The sequence below is a fragment of the Saimiri boliviensis genome, chromosome 9 (assembly GCF_048565385.1).
Source record: "Saimiri boliviensis isolate mSaiBol1 chromosome 9, mSaiBol1.pri, whole genome shotgun sequence".
Classification (NCBI taxonomy): Eukaryota; Metazoa; Chordata; class Mammalia; order Primates; family Cebidae; genus Saimiri; species Saimiri boliviensis.
The window spans coordinates 94,054,716-94,074,815 of record NC_133457.1 but is presented as its reverse complement, the minus strand read 5'-3'; the positions used below and the strand labels follow the sequence as shown (position 1 = coordinate 94,074,815).

At 40.9% G+C, this 20,100-nt stretch overlaps 1 protein-coding gene and 1 long non-coding RNA gene across 2 annotated transcripts in view; one reads left to right on the top strand and one right to left on the bottom strand.

Annotated features, from left to right (window-relative positions):
• The window catches only part of LOC104653403 (uncharacterized), a 58,729-nt gene extending 52,725 nt beyond the window's left edge, over positions 1–6,004 (top strand). Inside the window, exon 4 of the long non-coding RNA XR_746595.3 lies at positions 5,420–6,004. This is a non-coding gene — a long non-coding RNA (uncharacterized LOC104653403). The remainder of the gene's footprint in view (positions 1–5,419) is intronic.
• Positions 1–14,932, bottom strand: part of PDYN (prodynorphin) — a 36,252-nt gene extending 21,320 nt beyond the window's left edge. The window contains exon 1 of the mRNA XM_010351766.3: positions 14,831–14,932. The gene's annotated coding sequence lies outside the window, so the exon portion shown is untranslated. The remainder of the gene's footprint in view (positions 1–14,830) is intronic.
• Between the last annotated feature and the right edge of the window lie 5,168 nt (positions 14,933–20,100).

The window sequence follows — 20,100 nt, the reverse complement described above, 5'->3', positions numbered from 1 at the left end:
TTTACATCTCAAATCACTAAAATCTAATCACAGCCTCCATGCATCGAGTCCTTGCTAGGTGCCAGGCACATCTCCTAAACTATCTCATTTAACCATCACAACAACTCCAAGCAGTAAATATCATTAGCTTCACTTTGCAGACGAGGAAGCCAAGCTGAGGGCCCAGTCACCTGTCTGAAGTTGCACAGTCAGGATGTGGTAGACCTGGGATATCAGCCCTGGTCTGTCTGCCTCAAAAGCCAGGGCTCTTTTCACTCATCAAGCTACCTCTCAAAAGCCACCAGCTCCTAATTCCTCAGCAGCAGCCTGGGCATCAGCAAGAGGATAGACCTGCCCAGAAATCCCGGGTATATCTGAAATGAGACCTTTCATCTAAGAGCTGCTCCTCATCATCCTATGAGCCCCATAAGATATATCACTCCTAATAATAGCTCTTTATGCCAGGTGAGTTTCTTTTTGCCAGAGGGGGAGATTAAATGGCTTTTTTCTCAGTCATAAATCTTACAGATTCTCCTAAATCCTATTGAACTGACAAATTGTGGCCTTTTCTGTATTCATTCCACAAAACACCTGGAGTATATACTACAGGCCAGGTTCTCTGCTAAACACTCAGCTGCATGGCTGAGATGACCCAGTTCCTGCCCTCTGGGAATCACAGGCTGGCGGGGATGACATCAAGTAAACAGTACTTCCAGTAATTTCAGCACCACCTGGACAGGGCTGAGCTAGAGGTGTGGATACATAGGAGAAGTATCCAAGCCAGTCTGGTCAATATGGGAAGTCATCTTGGAGCTCGAGACCAAGGCTAGGTTTTGAAGGCTGAGTAGGAGTGCTCCCTGGTGATTAGAAAGGGTTCTGTGCAGCCGAAAGAAATCATCAAGGCTTTTTAAAACAAAACCTGATTGGAACTTTACAAGGTGCTAGGGGAGGGAAGGTTCTGGAGGAGCAGAGAGGGCCTCTGGAAATGACTCCCAGAGCACTACTTGACCAATCAGCCATGCAATCAGAAAGTCAGGCAAACAGGAGGCCACCCCTGCAAATTGTGAGTTCAAGAACTTACTGTCCCACTCGGGTCCAGGGATCTGGAAGCTGGGACTGGGGAGCCACTATGACGTCATCACAACTGCCTCTCAACACCCATGGGGGTGGCCACAAGACTCTGAGATGCTGCTGCAAAAACTCCCATGCCACCATAATGGCTCTTGCTGGAAGAAAGAGCCGCAGCAGCAGAGAGATGGCCTCTGTTTTAATTCGAGCCAAAATCTCACACAGTCTAGCTAATTGGCAGAACATAATTGACATCGAGAATTTTAGCTGCAAGGGAGGCTGTGGGAAATAGTTTTCAACTTCCATCTCTGCAATACAGGAAAGGCACTAAGGAGAAGAGAGGGAGTGGATGGGAATGGGGGCTGAGGCCCAGGCTGGCGTATCCCCCACAACTGGGAAGGAAAGGAGTGAGTGCCCTAGGCCAGGTGGACACATATCTTGAATTTCCTCTTCTGTCTCCACCCAGAGGCCCCTTTCCAGGTCAACACTCCCAAGGTGGTATAAGGACCACCCACAAAGACCCCTTCCCTGTGGCCCAGTCAGAGCGGACACAAGTGAATCCGGATTCCCACTTTAGTGATGAGGAAGTGAAGTTGCAGAGGGAAGACTATTGTCTTAAGGCCACACAACTCCATGGACCAGTGGGGCCTAGACCCTCATTCTCCCCTCATGTTGTGTCTGTTCTGCCATCCTCTTCCTCACGTCCCAGGGTTGGGGCCCGGCTGGAGCTGGGGGTGCTGGCTGGTGTAGGTAAAGAATTGCAGTCTGGAGAGGGAAAAAAACTCAGCCTCTAGCATCACTGATGCCTGAGTTCTCCTCCGGGTTCCACTCCTGCTAACCGTGTGGCCCTGGGCAAGTTACTCAACCTCTCTGAGCTCCAGTTGCCTCCTCAGTGAAATGCGCATAGTGAGAAGCAGAGTTTTCATGAGAATGGCAGATACTAAATATAATGAAGCATACAGTAGGTATCTCAAAATGGGAGCTGCTATGACTGGTTCCACAATACTATTATTAATTATCAATGGTTATTACCATTAATAGCAGCTGATCCTTAGGAAAACTTTCTAAAGGTTTTATATGTGGTTTAACCTCACTGCTTTTTCTTCTCCTACCTCATTAGCACCATCAAAAGACCCACACTGTAACTGCTTCCATTATCCATAGCCTACCTGCATTTGACAATTTCTAACTAAACACCTAGGATTCCTCCCTGCATAGAGGTTCTCACCCAGAGACCCACAAGTACCCACAGACCAATATACATAGATTCACACCAAACAAACACTCATATACACATCTGGTGATGAACAGATGCACACAAGCATGGTCAAATACACAGACCCTCACTGGTACTCAGATTCACACACAAATTCATAGAAGCACAACCTCACCCAAATATGCACAGACACATACATGCACACAGAAACAACAGCAGCGCACATGTACACACCCTTGGCACACTCCACACCCTCCCAGTTTTGTGACACATTCAGGAATATTAAAAGTTGTGGGAAATGGAAGTAGCTGGGAGCCTTGCTCCTGAGTTCTCTTTAAACTGGTCAGTGTCAACTCAGGACTCCTTGAAGCTCTCGCTGAAGGGCCTTTATCGGTCTAAAGCTAGGCCTTCAGCTTGGGTCCCATCTTGGATAAGATCACTAATTTTCTATTATAGCTTCCCTCTCTCGCTCTGAGTCATCTTTACAAGTCCCTGAAATAATGGCATTTAAGAAGGGAGCTTTCTCAACACCCCAAATCCCTACAGAAAGGTTCAGCTTCCTTGGTAAAGCATTTACGTGCTGGGGGAGGGTGCATGGAGTGACATGGTTTTCACATTTGAGAAAGGTAAGTGGGAGGGAATATCAGACAACTGCACAGTGCAGATCATCATTTAAATAAAATCCCCATGGGGCTCGCTGGCAGCATTAAAATTGCTCTGTGCCTCTGTGGGGGTGTCACAGAACTGCCTCTCTCCTTTATTCTGCTTTACCATAGAAAGAGGCAGTGTGGTGCAGTGGAAATATCCTGGGGCTTAATCCTAAGATTCAAGTCTAATCCACCATTTCTGGGCTGTGTGTAAGTAGGCAAATCACTTACCTCTCTGAGTTATGATGTTTTCATCAACAGAATTCAGTAATTAGGAACAATGAAGGGCTCCAGAGCCAGACTACTTGGCTCGATCCTGGACTAGCTCTGTGATCTTTGGCGAGTTGCTTAATCTCTCTGGGCTTCAATATTCCTATCAGTGAAATGGAGTAATAACTTCACTTTCCTCAAAAGGTTGTTGCAAGCATGAAATTAATACATGTAAGTGCTTAGAACAGTGCCTACTACATATGCAGTGATCAGTAAATGATAGCAGGTGCAGCAGTAACTGTCATTTTGTATTTCTCGTATTCCAGGCATCCTGCTTTGTCCTCCTCAAGACTTACAGGATCTCATCTTCATGTCCCCTAATGTCTCATCTGCTCCACTCACACAGGCCCCCTTGCTGGTCCTTGGATATGCCATCTTGTTCCCATCTCAGGGTGTTTGCTCTTGTTGTTGCTTCTACCTGGAATGCTGCCCTCCCCTGATATTTGCATGTCTTATTCTCTCAGTTCATTCACATCTATGCTCAGTTGACCCCTCCTCAAAGAGGCCTCCCATGATCACCTTATCTAAAAGAGCATTCTCTATCATCATCTATCCTCTTACTTGGAATTATGCTACACCTTTGAGTACTTGTTTATTCTTTGTCTCATCCACTGGAATGTAAGTTTCAGGAAGCCAGAAACCTTGTCTTTCTTGTACTTAACTGTATATCTGTAGCTCCTATAATAGCTCCAGGCCATGGAAGGCACTCGATAAATAATTATAGAATGCATGAATAAGTAAAAATATTATCACATTAAATATGGGTCATTATGAAACACTCACCCAGCTTCCACCTGTTAATCCCAGACCGATCTCTCTTGAGCTACTATATACCATATATATGACTCTACCATATACATCTGAGTCAGAACTTCCGCAGCCAGTTCTGACTCAGAGCTGCCTACGTTCTTGGGTGACATGGATGAAATCAGCTGCTGAAGGCATTGATGACTGCTGCCTTTTCCTTGCTCAGGAAGAGTCTGAAGAAAGGGGCCACCACTTTTTCAGAACACTTTAACACAGGGCTTTATGGGGCTAAGGACTCCCAGTACCTCCCACATTATCAAGAGTATCATCCTGCATGGTTATTAACACCAATCTGCCCAGTGCTTCCAGCTAGCAAGAAATGCAAAGTGGGGACATCTGGAAAAAGAAATATCAGCTTTGGATTCCAAGAGATGGCAAAATGAAGATGTCACTAATAGTCAGTGGAAAAGCCTGCTCATTCCTCCTCTCTCTATTCACTTCCCCTGGGCTCCATTTTCTGCCTCAGCACCTGCGCCGCCTCATGCCCAGCAGCAGGAATTTGCTTTTCAGCACCACGGACAGCGATTGGCTGGCAGCCGGGGAGGCGAGGAAGCCAGAACGTAGGGCATTCATGCAACCAAACAAATATTTACTGAGCACATCCTGGGGCCAGGCATACTGAAGAATACAGAGATTTATGTGGTCTTGACCTTTAAATAACTTAATCTCTTAGAGTCATCAATATTCCTAAACTAATACAGCTGGGGCAAAGCCCCAAGCCTGATATTTGGAAAGTGTGGAAAATCAAAGGGAAAATGCTTCCCTTCTCACCAGTTGTTGAATTTATGCTGTGCATTTGCATATGTTATCTAATACTCTCATTAGACTGCCACCCTAAAAACAAACAAAAAGCAAAAAACAGGTACTGCAATGTTCTAGTCACCATTATACCACAAGTCCGCAGCACGGTGCCTGGCCCATAGCAAACACTCAATAGGTTCTTAATAGATGTGTGGATGAAGGAATTCTCACAAAATCCTATTTTATCCATTTTTGTTTTACCCCTGTTTCACAGATGAGAAAACTGAGGCTCTGAGAAGTCCCGTTTCCATGACAGCTGTTAAGTGGCAGAGCTTAGGTTTGAATCCAGGACCTCTCAATTTCCATGCTGTGCTGCCAAGCAGAGCCACTTACTACGCGAAGGGCACTCTCGGAGCCTAGAAAAAGTGCTAGCCCGGGAGAGGCTGATTGTAACAATAGCACTGACTCACTATTCAACCTTGAGTAAATCATGTTTTTTCTTTCTGGCCTCAACTTCTCCATATGTAAATGTGAAAAAGAGATTGTGTGGCTAAGGGCTCCCCTCGCACCCCACAATTAGCTTGTAAGGGGCTCCCCCGAAAGCTTGGATCCTGAGTCTGTTGCAGCAGGACAAAGCGACCAGCAGGGGGCGCTATAAATGAATTTAAACCATCCTTCCTTGCCTCCGCAGGGCGTCAAATGAGAAGTATATTGATATCCCAGCAGACCTCAATATTCTTTTTCATCTTCCCGCTATAACCAGAATATGTGCGCAAGCAGTGTAAGCGCTCTTCTTTTTAGAGTGCAACAAATGAACTTCAACCCCTCTCGAGAAGTGAGTAAAGAGGCAGCCCCAGGACACAGAGACAGTGCAGTGAGGCAGCGGTGACTTATCGCCCAGGAACCCACTGATTGAGTAACTTTGGACAAAGCCTCGAGCAAAGATAACTGTTTAAATGGCGCAGCAGCGGAAAAATCAGTTTGGCTGATTGATGTCCTGGGTTTCTAGTTAGTGGGTGGCTTCCAGCCATAGCTCTGCCTCAGCTCCCAGAATTACTCCAATAAGTGATTTGCTCATCCCTAACTCTTCCCGGGGGGTGGGGAGAGGGAGCTGAATCAGCCCTCTCACAACCTTGATTGGGATTTAATAGGAGACCAGTGGGCATTGGTGCACTGGAGGCAATGTGGAGAGAGAAGCAGATTTGTCAGGGTTGGCACAAATATCTGGCTCCTGCCTGTGGGTGTGGAGTGGAAAATAAAGTCAGAAACGAAGTGACTGCAGAGTGAACGTCTTTCAATTATTTGAAAAGAATGCAAATAAAATGTGTCATGAAGGCTGTTTCTGTAACCAAATCCTAGTCATTGAAATCTAGATTAACCAAAGTGGGTCTCCAGATTGAAGAGCAGTAATGGGGGAGCTTGGGAGATTTTGTCGGGGAGCTTCACTCAGTGTAGGAGTCACCTGGGATCATCAGAAGGGAGCAGGCTCTGCGATTAACCAGACCTTGATTCAATAGTGGCTCTTCATTGACTGCCTGCAAGACCTGGATCAGGTTGCTTAATCTTTCTGAAACCCAGCTTCCTCATTTGGAAGATGGGAGAATACTAATAATATATCTACTCTTTCAGCTCTCTATTCTTGCATAATAAATCACATTAACCCTTTGTGGAATAACAAAGCAATCATTCAATTATGCTCACAGAGTCTTTGAGGGAAATTCAGACACAACGTAACAGGTATGGCTTGTTTCTGCTACATGATGTCTGGAGTCTTAGATAGGAAAACTCAAATGGCTGAGAATAGGAATAACCTGACGTTTTTTTCACATAGTCCCAAGCAGAGTTGCCTCACAGGCTGGATTCCGCTGGAACAGTGACTTACCTGTGGCCTCTCCAGCAGGATTCTAAAAGCTAGTGTTCCAGTGAACGGGCAGAAGTTGCATGACTTTCATGACCTAGCTTTGCAAGTCACATAGTGACTTCCTTTGCACTCTGTTGGTCAAAACCATCACAAGCCCACTCAAATTAAGGGGAAGGGAAAAATATCCTTTTTTTTTGAGACAGAGTTTCACTCTTGTTGCCCACGCTGGAGTGCAATGGCACAATCTTGGCTCACTGCACTCTCCACTTCCTAAGTTCAAGTGATTCTCCTGCCTCAGCCTCCTGAGTAGCTGGGAGTACAGGTATGTGCCACCATGCCCAGCTAATTTTTATTTTTATTTTTTTAGTAGAAACAGGGTTTCTCCATGTTGATCAGGCTGGTCTCGAACTCCTGACCTCAGTTGATCTGCCCACCTTGGCCTCCCAAAGTGCTGGGATTACAGATGTGAGCCACTGCACCTGGCATAGACCCTATCTCTAAGTGGAAGGAGTATCAATTTATTTACAGCCAAGTTTGAAAACTACCCCACCTCCCATGCATGGATATTACAATAATTAAATACATGCCAAGTCCTTGACAACAGCTGCTCCTGTTTCCTTAAAGATCAAACAGTTCTTGGTGAGAGCTTTTCATCATTCTGAGATAAAATCTGTAAATTCTTATCATGGCCTTCAAGGCCTGGCATGGTCTGGGCCTGCTTGCTTCCCTAGCCTCTTTCTGCCCATCTCATCTCTCAAATGCTTTGCCATTTGCCTTCCTTCAGCAACTAAAAGGCATCATGCTCCTTCCCATCTGCCAAGTCCCTTTTCTCTGCTGCTCCCTCTGCCTGGAACACTCCTTGCGCATTTCATTGCCTGGCAAAATCATGTATACCTAAGCCACTGTTCAGGGAAATCCTTTCCAACTCTCCAGACCTATGTCAGGCCCCTCTTTATATGCTGTTAGAGAACCCAATACTTTTACGTCATAGCACTAATCACAATTGCTGTGTCATTATTTAATTAACAGCCATCCCTTGCCCCATGCTCAACCTGACCACCATCATGTTAACTAACAGACAGGGACCCCTGTCTGTCTTGTGTTCTCAGCACCTGGTGCAGAGACTGTCACAGAGTAGGTGCTCATTAAATATTCGCTGAATAAAGAGTGAATGGATGATTAGGCCACCAAGGCTTTATATTTGGGCTAGAATGACATCTACTAATAGTAATTAGCTCACATTCATCAGAGAACTGGTTGGCTTTGATGTCATCATAGGGCTTACTGATATTCCAGGGAGAAGTTTCTGGTATTGAAATGAGACTTCCTGGGGTACACTTTTGAGGGTTGGTCTTCTGGAGAGGCCACAACAGCTCCTATCTTAGCTGTTGCACTCAGTACTACCTGGGACGGCAGGGAATTTAGAGGGTGTCCATCTGAATTCTGTAAGGTGCAGTAAGAATTCTTGTGTCCTAATTCATCTGAGCCCAGCTTCTTTTTCATGCAAGTGGTGCCAACACCACCATAAGCATTAAATGAATAATTAAACCATAGAACTGTACACACTCAACACACTCTGTGTGCTAAGGACTGTGCCAGGCAGTAAAAACACTGTGAAAATGAGGGCAGATATATTCCCTGTTCTCCTGGGCCGTAAAGTCAAATGGAAAGAAGGAGTTAACGCAGGTAACTAGAGAATGGTAAAAGTTATAGAATAGAAGCATCCCAAAGACCTGTGAGAGGACAGAGCTGGCAATGATTCTACCTGTGATGGGGCACAGTTAAGGAAAGCCTTATTGAGAAGGTGATACCCAAACAAAGATCTTAAGAATGTATAGGCAGTATTGGTGAAGGTGATAAAAAGGAGCTCCAAGAATGGGAATAATGAAAAGGACCGAAGGAGAAAAATAGCATGGCCTTGTCAAGAAAATGCAGAAAGGGAGTGAGAGAGGGATGAAATGAGGCTACAGAGCAGGCAGAAGCCCCAGAGTTAAGGACAATCTCTTGGCCATGTTAGGGAGCTTGTATTTTATCCTGAGAACAACGGGAAGGCACTGAAGGGTTTTGAGCTTGGGGATGATAGGCTTCAATGTGGAGAACAGGTTATACGGGAAGACATTTGAAGCAGGAAACCAGTTGGAAGGTTGATCATTGTCCACACGGGAGGTAATGGTGACCTGTACTTGAGAGGCATGGTGGGGTAAGAAGAAACTGACAAGTTCCAGGGATGCCCGGGAAGAATAATAATGATTCATTTTAAAATGGGGAGTGGAGGAGAGAGAAGAGTCAAGGAGACCTCCGGAGTTCTGTCTTGAGCACCTGGATGGAAGAGGAGTCAGAGTCTCAAGAATAAAAACAGGTTTTGGCAGGGGAAGGTGATGAGTTCACGTTTTGAGGTACTGGGCTGGTGGTGCCTATGAGCACCCATGCGGAAATGTTAAGCTGGTCCTGGAATTTCCTGGTCCTGGAATTCCCCAGAGGATTTGGCTTTATTTAGGGAGTGGCCAGAGTTATGAGGAGGGGGTTTCATTTTGGCCAAGAGCCTTCTTAAAACTCAAAACTTGACCTAATCTTCTGAGTGTCCAAATCCAGTCAGCTCCCTCTGGGATCAGCTCAGGACGCAGACAATCTCCTGGCACGTGTCTGCCCTGTGGTATAAGAGAACTAGGTGTAAAGAATGAGACTCTCATTTGAGCTGGGAGCCGAGTTCTCTCCCAGTAGATGCACTTAAGCTTGGGCTTCAGAGAGCTGTTGTACTGGAGACTCAAGTACTAGACAAGGAATCAGAGCAGGTGACCTTTAAATATCCTTAGAGCCTTGACCTCTACTTACTGTAATTCTGCATCTGTCACTTAAAAAAACAAACCCAAAAACTAAGTAGCTCATTGCCTCACTTTCCTCATCTGCAGAAGAGGGTGTAGAGTATGATTTCAAAAGACTCTTCTAGTGTGGTAACTACAACTGTTTTGTCAACAGCCTCATGTTGACAGATCCCAAGGGCCCTTCTCAGTTCTTATCTTGACTGATCCCTCACAAGTACTTTACACTGTTAATTACTCTCCATTTCTTGACTCACTCTCTTTCTAGGGCTTTCACCACAAAGAACTCACCTGTGTCTCTAAGCACTCCTTTCATTCTCTTCCACAAGCTCCTCTTCCTTACCTGTCTTTTAAAATAGGCTTCTATTTTCTTCCTTCTTTAGACACATCCTTATTCCACAATCTCATTCACCACCATGGCTGCCATGCTAACAAGAGGCTTACACATTACTCAGAACTTTTTCATTAGACCTGATCTCACCTAGTCTAGGAAATTAAAAAGTTATTGACTCAACTGATTGAGAAGTCTGGAGACCAAGCATAGATTGGCCATGCGCTCAAACAGTATCTCCTAGACCAGCTAGGGATTCTCAGCATCCTCAGCTCTAGGCTCTAGGTGCTCACCTGCTGATGTTTCTCTTTCTCTCTCGCTCTCTTTCTTTCTTTCTCTCTGCCACTTACTCTCAGAGAAGGCAGCTGAAGAAAGGGATCTAATAAAGTAGTCTATGTATTCCTGGGCTTATTGCTGAAGTAACCATATATGCATCTAATCCTAAACATATACCAAAGACTTTGAGAACCTAACTAGAGGATGGATAGACCACCGCCAAGATCCCATACTGGCCAGTGGACAGTAACTATGCAGAATACATCTAACTAGCACCAGAAATCCTTTAAAAACTAAACTGATAATGAAACTACAGCCCACAGAAAGTGGATCAAAACTTGTAGCCCAAAACTAAGTGGGTCAATTTCCTGGCTAAAGTAATAATAACAATAATCAGCATTCTATATAGGATTTAAACAAATAGACACCCAGAGTCTCATACCATGATACTCCAATGGCCAGGATACAATACAAAAGTACTCCACATATAAAGAATCAATAAAAAGTTTAACAATTTCAGGTAAAAAACACAACAGATGCCAATGGCGAGAGGGTCTAGATATTGAAATGATTAGACAAAGACTTTAATGTAAGTATTATAATCCACGAAGGCAAGCGCTGTTGAAATGAATGAAAAGCTGAGAAGTCGCAGTAGAAAAATAGAAGCTATGAAAAAGAATCAAATTAAATTTTAGAATTTAGAAACACAATAACCGGCCAGGCATGGTGGCTGACACCTGTAATCCCAGCACTTTGGGAGGCCGAGGAGTGCGGATCACAAGGTCAAGAGATTGAGACCATCCTGGCCAACGTGGTGAAACCCTGTCTCTACTAAAAATACAAAAATTAGCTGGGCGTGGTGGCACGCACCTGTGGTCCCAGCTACTCGGGAGGCTGAGGCAGAAGAATCACTTGAACCTGGGAGGCGGAGGTTGCAGTGAGCTGAGATTGTGTCACTGCACTCCAGCCTGGTGACAGAGCAAGAATCTACCTCAAAAAAAAAAAAAAGAAAAAAAAAAAGAAAAGAAACACAATAACAAAAATTTTAAAATGTGGCTACTTGATAAACTTGATAGCACAATGGAAATAACAGAGGGAAGTCAGTGAACTTGAAAACTGATCAATGAAAATTATCTAATCTAAAAAAAATGAACAGAGCCTCAGGAACTTATAGGGCAATACAGAAATGTCTACTTTCATGTTATTGATGTCCCAGGAGAGAGAAAAACATGGTACAGAAAAAAGAAGTATTGAAAATAGATTGGCTATAAAATTCCCACAGTTTGTGTAACACACAAACTTGATTCAAGAAAATAAACAAGCCGGGCGCGGTGGCTCAAGCCTGTAATCCCAGCACTTTGGGAGGCCGAGGCGGGTGGATCACAAGGTCAAGAGATCGAGACCATCCTGGTCAACATGGTGAAACCCCGTCTCTACTAAAAATACAAAAAAAATAGCTGGGCATGGTGGTGCGTGCCTGTAATCCCAGCTACTCAGGAGGCTGAGGCAGGAGAATTGCCTGAACCCAGGAGGCGGAGGTTGCAGTGAGCCGAGATCGCGCCATTGCACTCCAGCCTGGGTAACAAGAGCGAAACTCCGTCTCAAAAAAAAAAAAATAATAATAATAATAATAATAATAATAAACAAATTAAAACAGAAATTAAGAAATCCATGCTCAAGCATATTACAATAAAAATTGCTGAATGTCTAAGACAAATAAAAAATCTTGGCTGGACACAGTGGCTTATGGCTATGATCCCAGCATTTTGGGAGGCTGAGACAAGAGAATCACTTGAGGCCAGGAGTTTGAGCCCAGACTGGGTAACATAGTGAAACTCTGCTTCTACAAAAAAGTTAAAAATTAGCTGAGTGTGGTGATGCATGCCTGTAGCCCTAGCTACTTGGAAGGCTGAGATGGGAAGATCGTTTGAGCCCAGGAGGTCAAGACTACAGTGAGCTATGATCATGCCACTGCACTCTAGCCAGGGCAATAGAGCAAGACTCTGAGTCTTAAAAAAAAAAAAAAAAAAAACTCAAAAGCAGCCAGAGAAAAATAATGCATGGCATACAGAGAAACAATTATCCAAATGACTGCAGATTTCTCATTAGGAATCATGGAGGCCAAGAGGCAGTATAACAACATTTTAAAGAGATAAAAGAATTGTTGACCCAGAATGCTATATCCAGCAAAAATATCCCTCAGGAATGACAACAAAATAAAGGCATTTTTGGATGAAGGTAAACTAAGATTTTGTCACCAGAATACCATTCTAAAAGAATGGTATTAGAAGTTCTTCAGAAAGAAGGGAGATAATACCAGAAGGAAACTTAGAACGTGAGCACTGAAGAAGGAGCAATAAAAATGGTAAATATCTGGATAAACAGATTGTCTTTCTCCTCTTAACTTTAAAATAGGCTGGGCGCAGTGGCTCACGCCTGCAATCTCAGCACTTTGGGAGGCCGAGTTGGGCAAAATCACTTAAGGCCAGGAGTTTGAGATCAGCCTGGCCAACAGGGAGAAACCCCATCTCAGCTAAAAATAAAATACAAAAATTAGCCAAGTATGGTGGCACATGCCTATAATCCCAGCTACTTGGAAGGCTGAGATATGAGAATCACTTGAACACAAGAGGCAGAGGTTGCAGTGAGCCAAGATCACACCACTGCACTCCAGCTTAGGCAACAGTGCAATCTGTCTTAAAAAAAAAAAAAAAAAAAAGACAGTTGAAAGCAAAATGTTATAATATTGTGTGGTTGGGTTACATACAGATGTAGCATGTATGAGAAATACAATAGGGAGGGCCCAGGAGCCTGTTTAGGCAACCATTAAAAACTATACACAAAAAGATGTCATAAAATAAAAATAGAAAAATTTTAATGAATTACTAAAAAATACTCAAATACTCCAAAAGAATTCAGGAAAGGGAAAATACAGCAAAGAAAAACAGTCAAAAACTAAAAAAAAAAAAACAAAAAACAAAAAACAAAAAAAAAACATAAAATAGTAGATCTAAATTCAAACATTAATAATTACAGTAAAGGAAAATAGTCTAAACACACCAGTTAAAGAACAGAGATTGCTGGATTTGGACCAAAAAAAAAAAAAAAGAAAAGAAAAAAAACAAGATTCAACTATACATGTCTACAGGAATTTCATTTTTAATATAAAGACATAGGTGATTAAAAGTAAAATGATGAAAAATAATATACCATGGAAATACTAATAAAAAGAAAAGCCACTGGAGTAGCTCTGTTAATATTAGACAAAGTAGACTTCAGAGAAAAGAAAATTACCAGAGATCAAGAGGGTATTAAATAATGAAAAAGCATCAATCACGAAGAAACCATAACACTCTTAAAGATGTATGTATCTAACAACAGAGTTTCAAAATATGTGATGCAAAAACTGCTAGAATTGAAAAGAGAAATGAACAAGCCCCAAATCAGAGTTGGGGATGTGAACACCACATACTCAGGAGCTGATAGGACAGTACACAGAGAATCAGCAAGAGCAGAGAAGAACTGAACACCACCAGCAGTGAACTCATCTAGTTGACATTTGCAGACGACTCCATTCAAGAACAGCAAAATTCACATTCTTTTCAAAGGTTGAAGGAACAGTCACCGAAATAGATCATATTCTGTGGCATAAAACAAACCTTAAACTTTTAAAAGAATTTCAATCATCCTAAGAATGCCTCTGAGCATAATGGACTTAAATTAAAAATTAACATAAGAAAGTTATCTGGAAAATTCCCCTAATACTTAGAAAAATTTTAAAAAAGACCTTTCTAAATAATCCATAAGTCAGTGTGACAGTCTCAAGGGAAATTGCAAAATTTTTAACGGAAAGAAAATGAAAATACATCTCGAAGTTTATAGGATGCTGCTAAAGCAGTGTTCAGAAGAAAAATGTATATCATTAAATGATTATATTTGAAAAGAAGGAAAGTGTCAAATCAACAATCTAAGATTCCACTTTAAGGAACTAGAAAAAGGAGCAAAATAAATCCAAAGCAATCAGAAGAAAGGAAATAATAAAGATAAGCCCAGAAATCAATGAAATTGAAAACAAAAATAATAGAGAAAATCAATCACACCAAAAGCGGTTTCTGTGAAAAGATCAATAAAATTGATAAACCTCTAGCCAGACTAACTAAGAAAAATAGAGAGAAGACACAAATTACCAATCTCTAGAGTAAAAGTATCGGAATATTACTACAGACCGCACAGACATAAATGGATAATAAAAAATACTATGAGCAACTCTATCCACTTAAATTTGACAACTTAGCTGAAACCGACCAATTTCCTGAAAGTCACAAACTATCAAGACTCACCGAAGGAGAAATAGATGACCTAAATATTCCCATGTCTACTAAAAAATCAAATTAATATTAATAGTTAAAAACATTCAACCATATAACTCCAAACTCATACATATGGTTTCAACAAAATATCAGCAAATCATATACTGTCATGTACCACATAACAACCTTTTGGTCAATGATGGACCAAGCGTGGTCTCATAAGATTATAGAGACAAAAAATTCCTATTACCTAGTGATGTTCTAGCCATCCTAACGCTATAGTGAAACACCTTACTAACATGTTTTTGTGGATGCTGACATAAATAGGCCTACACCACTGTCAATCATATTAAACTAGAGCAATACAATTATGTACAGGACATAATACTTGGTAATGATAATAAAAGACTATGTTATTGGTTTGTGTGTTTATTATGCTATGTTTTTAATCCTTATTTTAGAGTGCATGTCTACTATTCATATTAAAAAAAAAAAAAACAGTTACCTTTAAAACAGCCTCAGGCAAGTCTTTCAGGGAGTATTATAGAAGAGGCACTGTTACCGTAGGACATGGCAGCTCCATGTGTGTTATTGCCCCAGGACACCTTCCTCTGCAACAAGATATGGAAGTGGAAGACAGTGATTTTGGTGATCATGACCATGTGTAGGCCTAGGCTAACATGAGTGCTATGTTTTAATTTTTAACAAAAGAGTTTTAAAAAATAAAAAATTTTTAAAAATCGCACACACACATACATACACACACATACACACACACACACACACACAATATATGTTTTGACCAAGAGAGGTCTATCTTGGGTGTGCAATGACAGTTCAACACTTGAAAGTCAACGTAAATCTAACATATTAACACAGTAAGGAAGGAAATGAAATAATCATATTAACTGATGCAGAAAATATGCTTAACCACACTTAATATTCATCTATGATTTTTAAAAATGTCTCTCAGCAAACTAGGATTAAAAGGCAGCTTCCTTAACCTAATAAAGGGCATCTACAAAAAGCCTACAATGAACATAATATTGAATGCTGCAAGAAAAAGTTTTTCCTCTGAGATTTGGACCCAGGCAAGGAGGTCCACTCTTACCACTCCTATTCCACATTGTGCTGCAGGTCTTAGCCACTGCAATAAGTCAAGAAAAGAAATAACAGGCATACACTTTAGAAAGTAAGAAATGAAACTCTCCCTATTCCCAGACAATCTGATTGTCCCAGACAATAGGAAATTCCAAGGAATCCAAAAACAAAAAAGAACTAATAGGTAAGTTTGGCAAGGTCACAGAATACAAGGTCAATGCATAAAGATTAATCATATTTTTGTATACCATCAATAAACAATTAGAAACAGAACATTTAAAAAGAGTACCATTTACAATAAACCCCCAAATTATAAAATAAAACTAATAAAACATGTATGAAATCTGTATGTTGAAAAATTACAAAACACTAATAAAAGACCTAAATAAACAGAGAGACATACCATACTCAGTGATTGAAAGACTCAACATAGTTAAGATGTCAGTTCTCCCAAACTAATGCAATTCTAATCATAATCACAGCAGGAATTTTTCAGTAGATACAGACAAGCTTATTCTAAAATTTATATGTATAGGCAAGGGAATTAGAAGAGCCTAAATAATTTTGATGAATAAAATAATGTTAGAAGGCTCACATTACCCAATTTTAATATTTGCCTTAAAGCTATAGTAATAAAGTCAATGAGGTATTAACAAAAAGAAAGACACGTAACAGTAGGACAGAAGAGAAAGTTCAGAAAGGGACACATACACATGGTCCATTAGTTTTTGACAAAGTTGCAAAAGCAATTCAATGGAAAAAAAGACTCTTCAAAGAATAGTGTTGGAGCAATTGAACATCTATGTGCAAAAAAAGCTGAATCTCAACTTATACATCATGCCTTCCATAAAATTAACTCAAAATAGTCACAGATGGAACATTTGAGACAAAATCTCTAAAAACAGGAGAAACCATCATGTGCTTTGGTTAGGCAAGTTTATAGATATGGCACTGAAAGCATAATCCATTAAATTTTTTTATAAACTGGGCTTTATCAAAATTTAAAATGTTTGCTCTGCTAAGAGAGTGAAAATACAAGCTACCTGTGGGGACAAAATATTGGTAAGCCACATATTTTACAAAAGACTTGTCTTCAGAATATTTAAAGAACTCTCAAAAATCAACAAGAAGGCAAAAAATGTAAATAGCCACTTTACCAAAGAAGATACATGATTTAACATATAAGCACATGAAGAAATGTTCAACATCATTAGCCTTTATGGAAACGCAAATTAAAGCCAAGAAGAAACCATCACATGCCTACTAGAATGGCCAAAATTAAGAAGGGAAAATCTAGTATCACATACTGATAAAGATGGAGAGTAACTGGAACTCTCATTTATTGCTGGTGGGAAGGAAAATGGTATCACACTGTCCTTTAATAATTGATTATCAACACAACACAATAAAAAAGAACACATTGTTGATACACACAACAGTATGGATGCGTTTCAGAGTCATTATGCTGAACAAAATAGATCAGTATTAGAAGGTTACATACTGTATAAACTCATTTATATGACATCGATATGGCAAAATTAAAGGGACAGAGAATAGATTACTGGTTGCCAAGGACTACAGGTTAGAGAAAGTTTGTAAAGGGGTAGCATATAAAATGTTCAGAGAATCATGGTACTATTTTGTATTCTGATTCTTGTTATGGTTATGTGACTATTGGATATACTAAAATTTATAAAACAGTATACCAACAAGTCAATGTTACAATATGTAAATTTTTTAAAAACCCAATGACAGAAAATGGTAGAGGAATGTTTACAGAGTTCTGAATGTAAATCACAGAATTGTATACCTAGCCAAGTTTCCATTTGTATAGAATAGCAAATCAGAGACATATTCAAGCATGTATGAACTCAGGGAACATAGCAGCAATGAGCCATTCTTGAGAAAAGTTCCTATTTAGGATATCTAGCCAATAAAGAGATAAGTCAAAATAAAGAATTCAGGAAACAAAAGGTCTGGTGGTATGCACTGAATGTATTTAAATATGTAATTAAGATTAAAAACTCCAGCAATAATTATGATTGCCAAAAAAGTATGTAAATGTTCTAAATCTTGACAATATAAAAATAATTATCAGCTTGGACAACATAGTGAGATCTTGTCTCTACAAAAAAAAAAAAAAAAAAAAAAGATGAAGAGAAAAATGTGGTGACATGCACTTGTGATCGCGGCCACCTACTTGGAGGTCTGAGGTAAGGGAATTACTTGAGACCAAGAGGTCAAGGCTGCAGTGAGCCATGATCACATCACTACACTCCAGCCTGGGTGACAGAGCAAAAGTATCTTTATCTACTGTCTCAATAATAATAATAATTAACAGAAATTGACAAGTTGGGGGAAGAGAAAATAATTATAAGGGTGCTAATATCATATCTCATTATCTCCATACTCTCTAGAATAAAAATATAATTAAAAACTATAAAATCTTTTATTTTATAATTTTTTTCTTAAGCTTAAAAGGATCTTTTGAAAAAGTTTTATTTTGAAATAGAATAGATGAAGAATTTCAGAAAAGCTGAAAATGTAGTACAAAGAATTCAGTATGCCCTTCATCACTCCCCCTAATGTTAACAATTTACACCACCACAGTAAAATTATCAGAACCAGGAAATCAACATTAACACAATATCACTAACTAAACTACAGACCTTATTAAAATATTGCCAAATCTCCCACTGTAGTCTTTTTTTCTGGCCTAGAATCCAATCCAGGATCCTATATGGCATTTCATTGTCCTATCTCCTTAGAAAAATTTTTAGAGTGATATTAGGAAATAGCAACTCTTGGGTAAAGTCTCCTTCAGCAAATTTTGCTTCTAACTCTTTGGCCAGAACTATCACTCCTAAGTGCAAAAGAGGCTGGGAATGTGAGTGGTTAACCTGAAATAATGAACATGGCAGATACAAATAGAATCATGATTCTTTCAGTATGGAAGAAGGGAATGCATATATTTTCACTATGCAGTTAACAATTTGTGCTAGATAGGCATAAGATTAACATCTCCAAACTATGTCAGTGAATGGGAGCTACAGATGAGTGCATACATTTGAGATATCCAGGAGGTAGGACAGGCAGAACTTCGTAAATGATTGGCTGTCAGATGTAAGGAAGAGCGATGAATGAAGACTGTATCAGATTTCTGTGTTGGTAGAATACTTGAATAAGGATGCTAGGATAGGAGGGAGAAAATGCCGCCTGCTATTTCTCTGGGGATCCCAATATATTGAGCAATATTGGAAAAGTTTTCCTTAATTAATTTTTAAAATAATAATCAAAACTGCTACCATCTAATAAGCCCTTATGATGAACTAGGCGTGTTAGCAAATGCTTTATACGCACTATCTCATTTAATCCTTGTAACAACTCAGTTCATTTAATCTATTTTGGTCATTGGAATTTCACCAGCACCCAGAACAGCACCTGACATATAGTAGGCGCTCTATGAATATTAGTTAAATGAAGGTCAAAAGGAAGGAATGATTATCATTATTTCATAAGTGAAAAAATCTGCCAGTCAGAGAAGTTAAATGTGAGGCGAGTGCCTCACTAAGCCTGGGCATCTGCAGAATGGAGGAGCTTAGAGTTCAGCTCAGCTCTGCACTTCTCCACCATGATGTACCACCTTCCTGTTGAAGTCATGAACCTCCATCAGAGAAAATGGAACCACAAGGAAGTTAGAATCCTTCCAGATACCAAATCCTTCCACAACCTCCAAAGTCCTCGGTGATCTTGCCACCCAGTGCCTCCCCAATCCCGTCTCCTTTCACTCTCCTCCTTAACGCACTAAAGCCACTTTGCTCCTCGCTCACACTGAGGTTTTCTGAGCCTCCAAGTTACCCTCAGGATCTCCTCTCTGCCCTGAAAACTCCACCCTGCTCCTGGTTGGATGAATGGTTCCTTCTTATCCGTAACTCTCAGAAGGTTTCCCTGGCCACAAGACTAGGCCAAGTTCCCTAGGTACAGGGTCTCTTAACACCATGTAACTCTTTTCTATAGCACTTCTCAAAGCCTCTGATTAATAAGTTATTGGCATGATCATGTGTTTATTGACTGAACCCATGCTAGAACATAAGCCCCATAAAGAAAGGGGCTCTGTTTGACTTGTTCACCATAACCCCAGTGTTCAGCACAGTGCGGGCAGATAGTGGCTCCTCAGCACGTATTTTATGCATGCCTGATGGATGGAGAAATGAATGTGATGGATGGGTGGGCATAATGGATGGATGGACAGGCAGCTAAGCACATGGATGGATGAATGCTATACATGAATAGATAGATGCTATGTATGGGTAGAAGGTAGATAGATAAATGGATGGGTTAACGGCTTTCTCTAGATCACCTCTCCCAGAGCGTTCTCCATCTCGTATTCCTAAGTTTCCTGGCTGGCGGGGCCCCCTGCTGCAGTTTTGATTATTCCTTCCTGCACCAACGAAGACAGCTGGTTGGATCTTACCTGGGCCCACACTGCTAGGAAAGAGGCCAAGAGACTCCAGATCCGACTTGGGTATGCAGCAGCAGGAGATTGTGGGCTGATGTGGAAATATCCTCTCCTGGGGAGAAGGTGGGCCCATAGCAATTATGCAACAGAAAGGGCTCTTGAAGTAAATCTGTCTTGCACAAACAGGTTAGAAGTAAATTTGACCTGAGCATGAA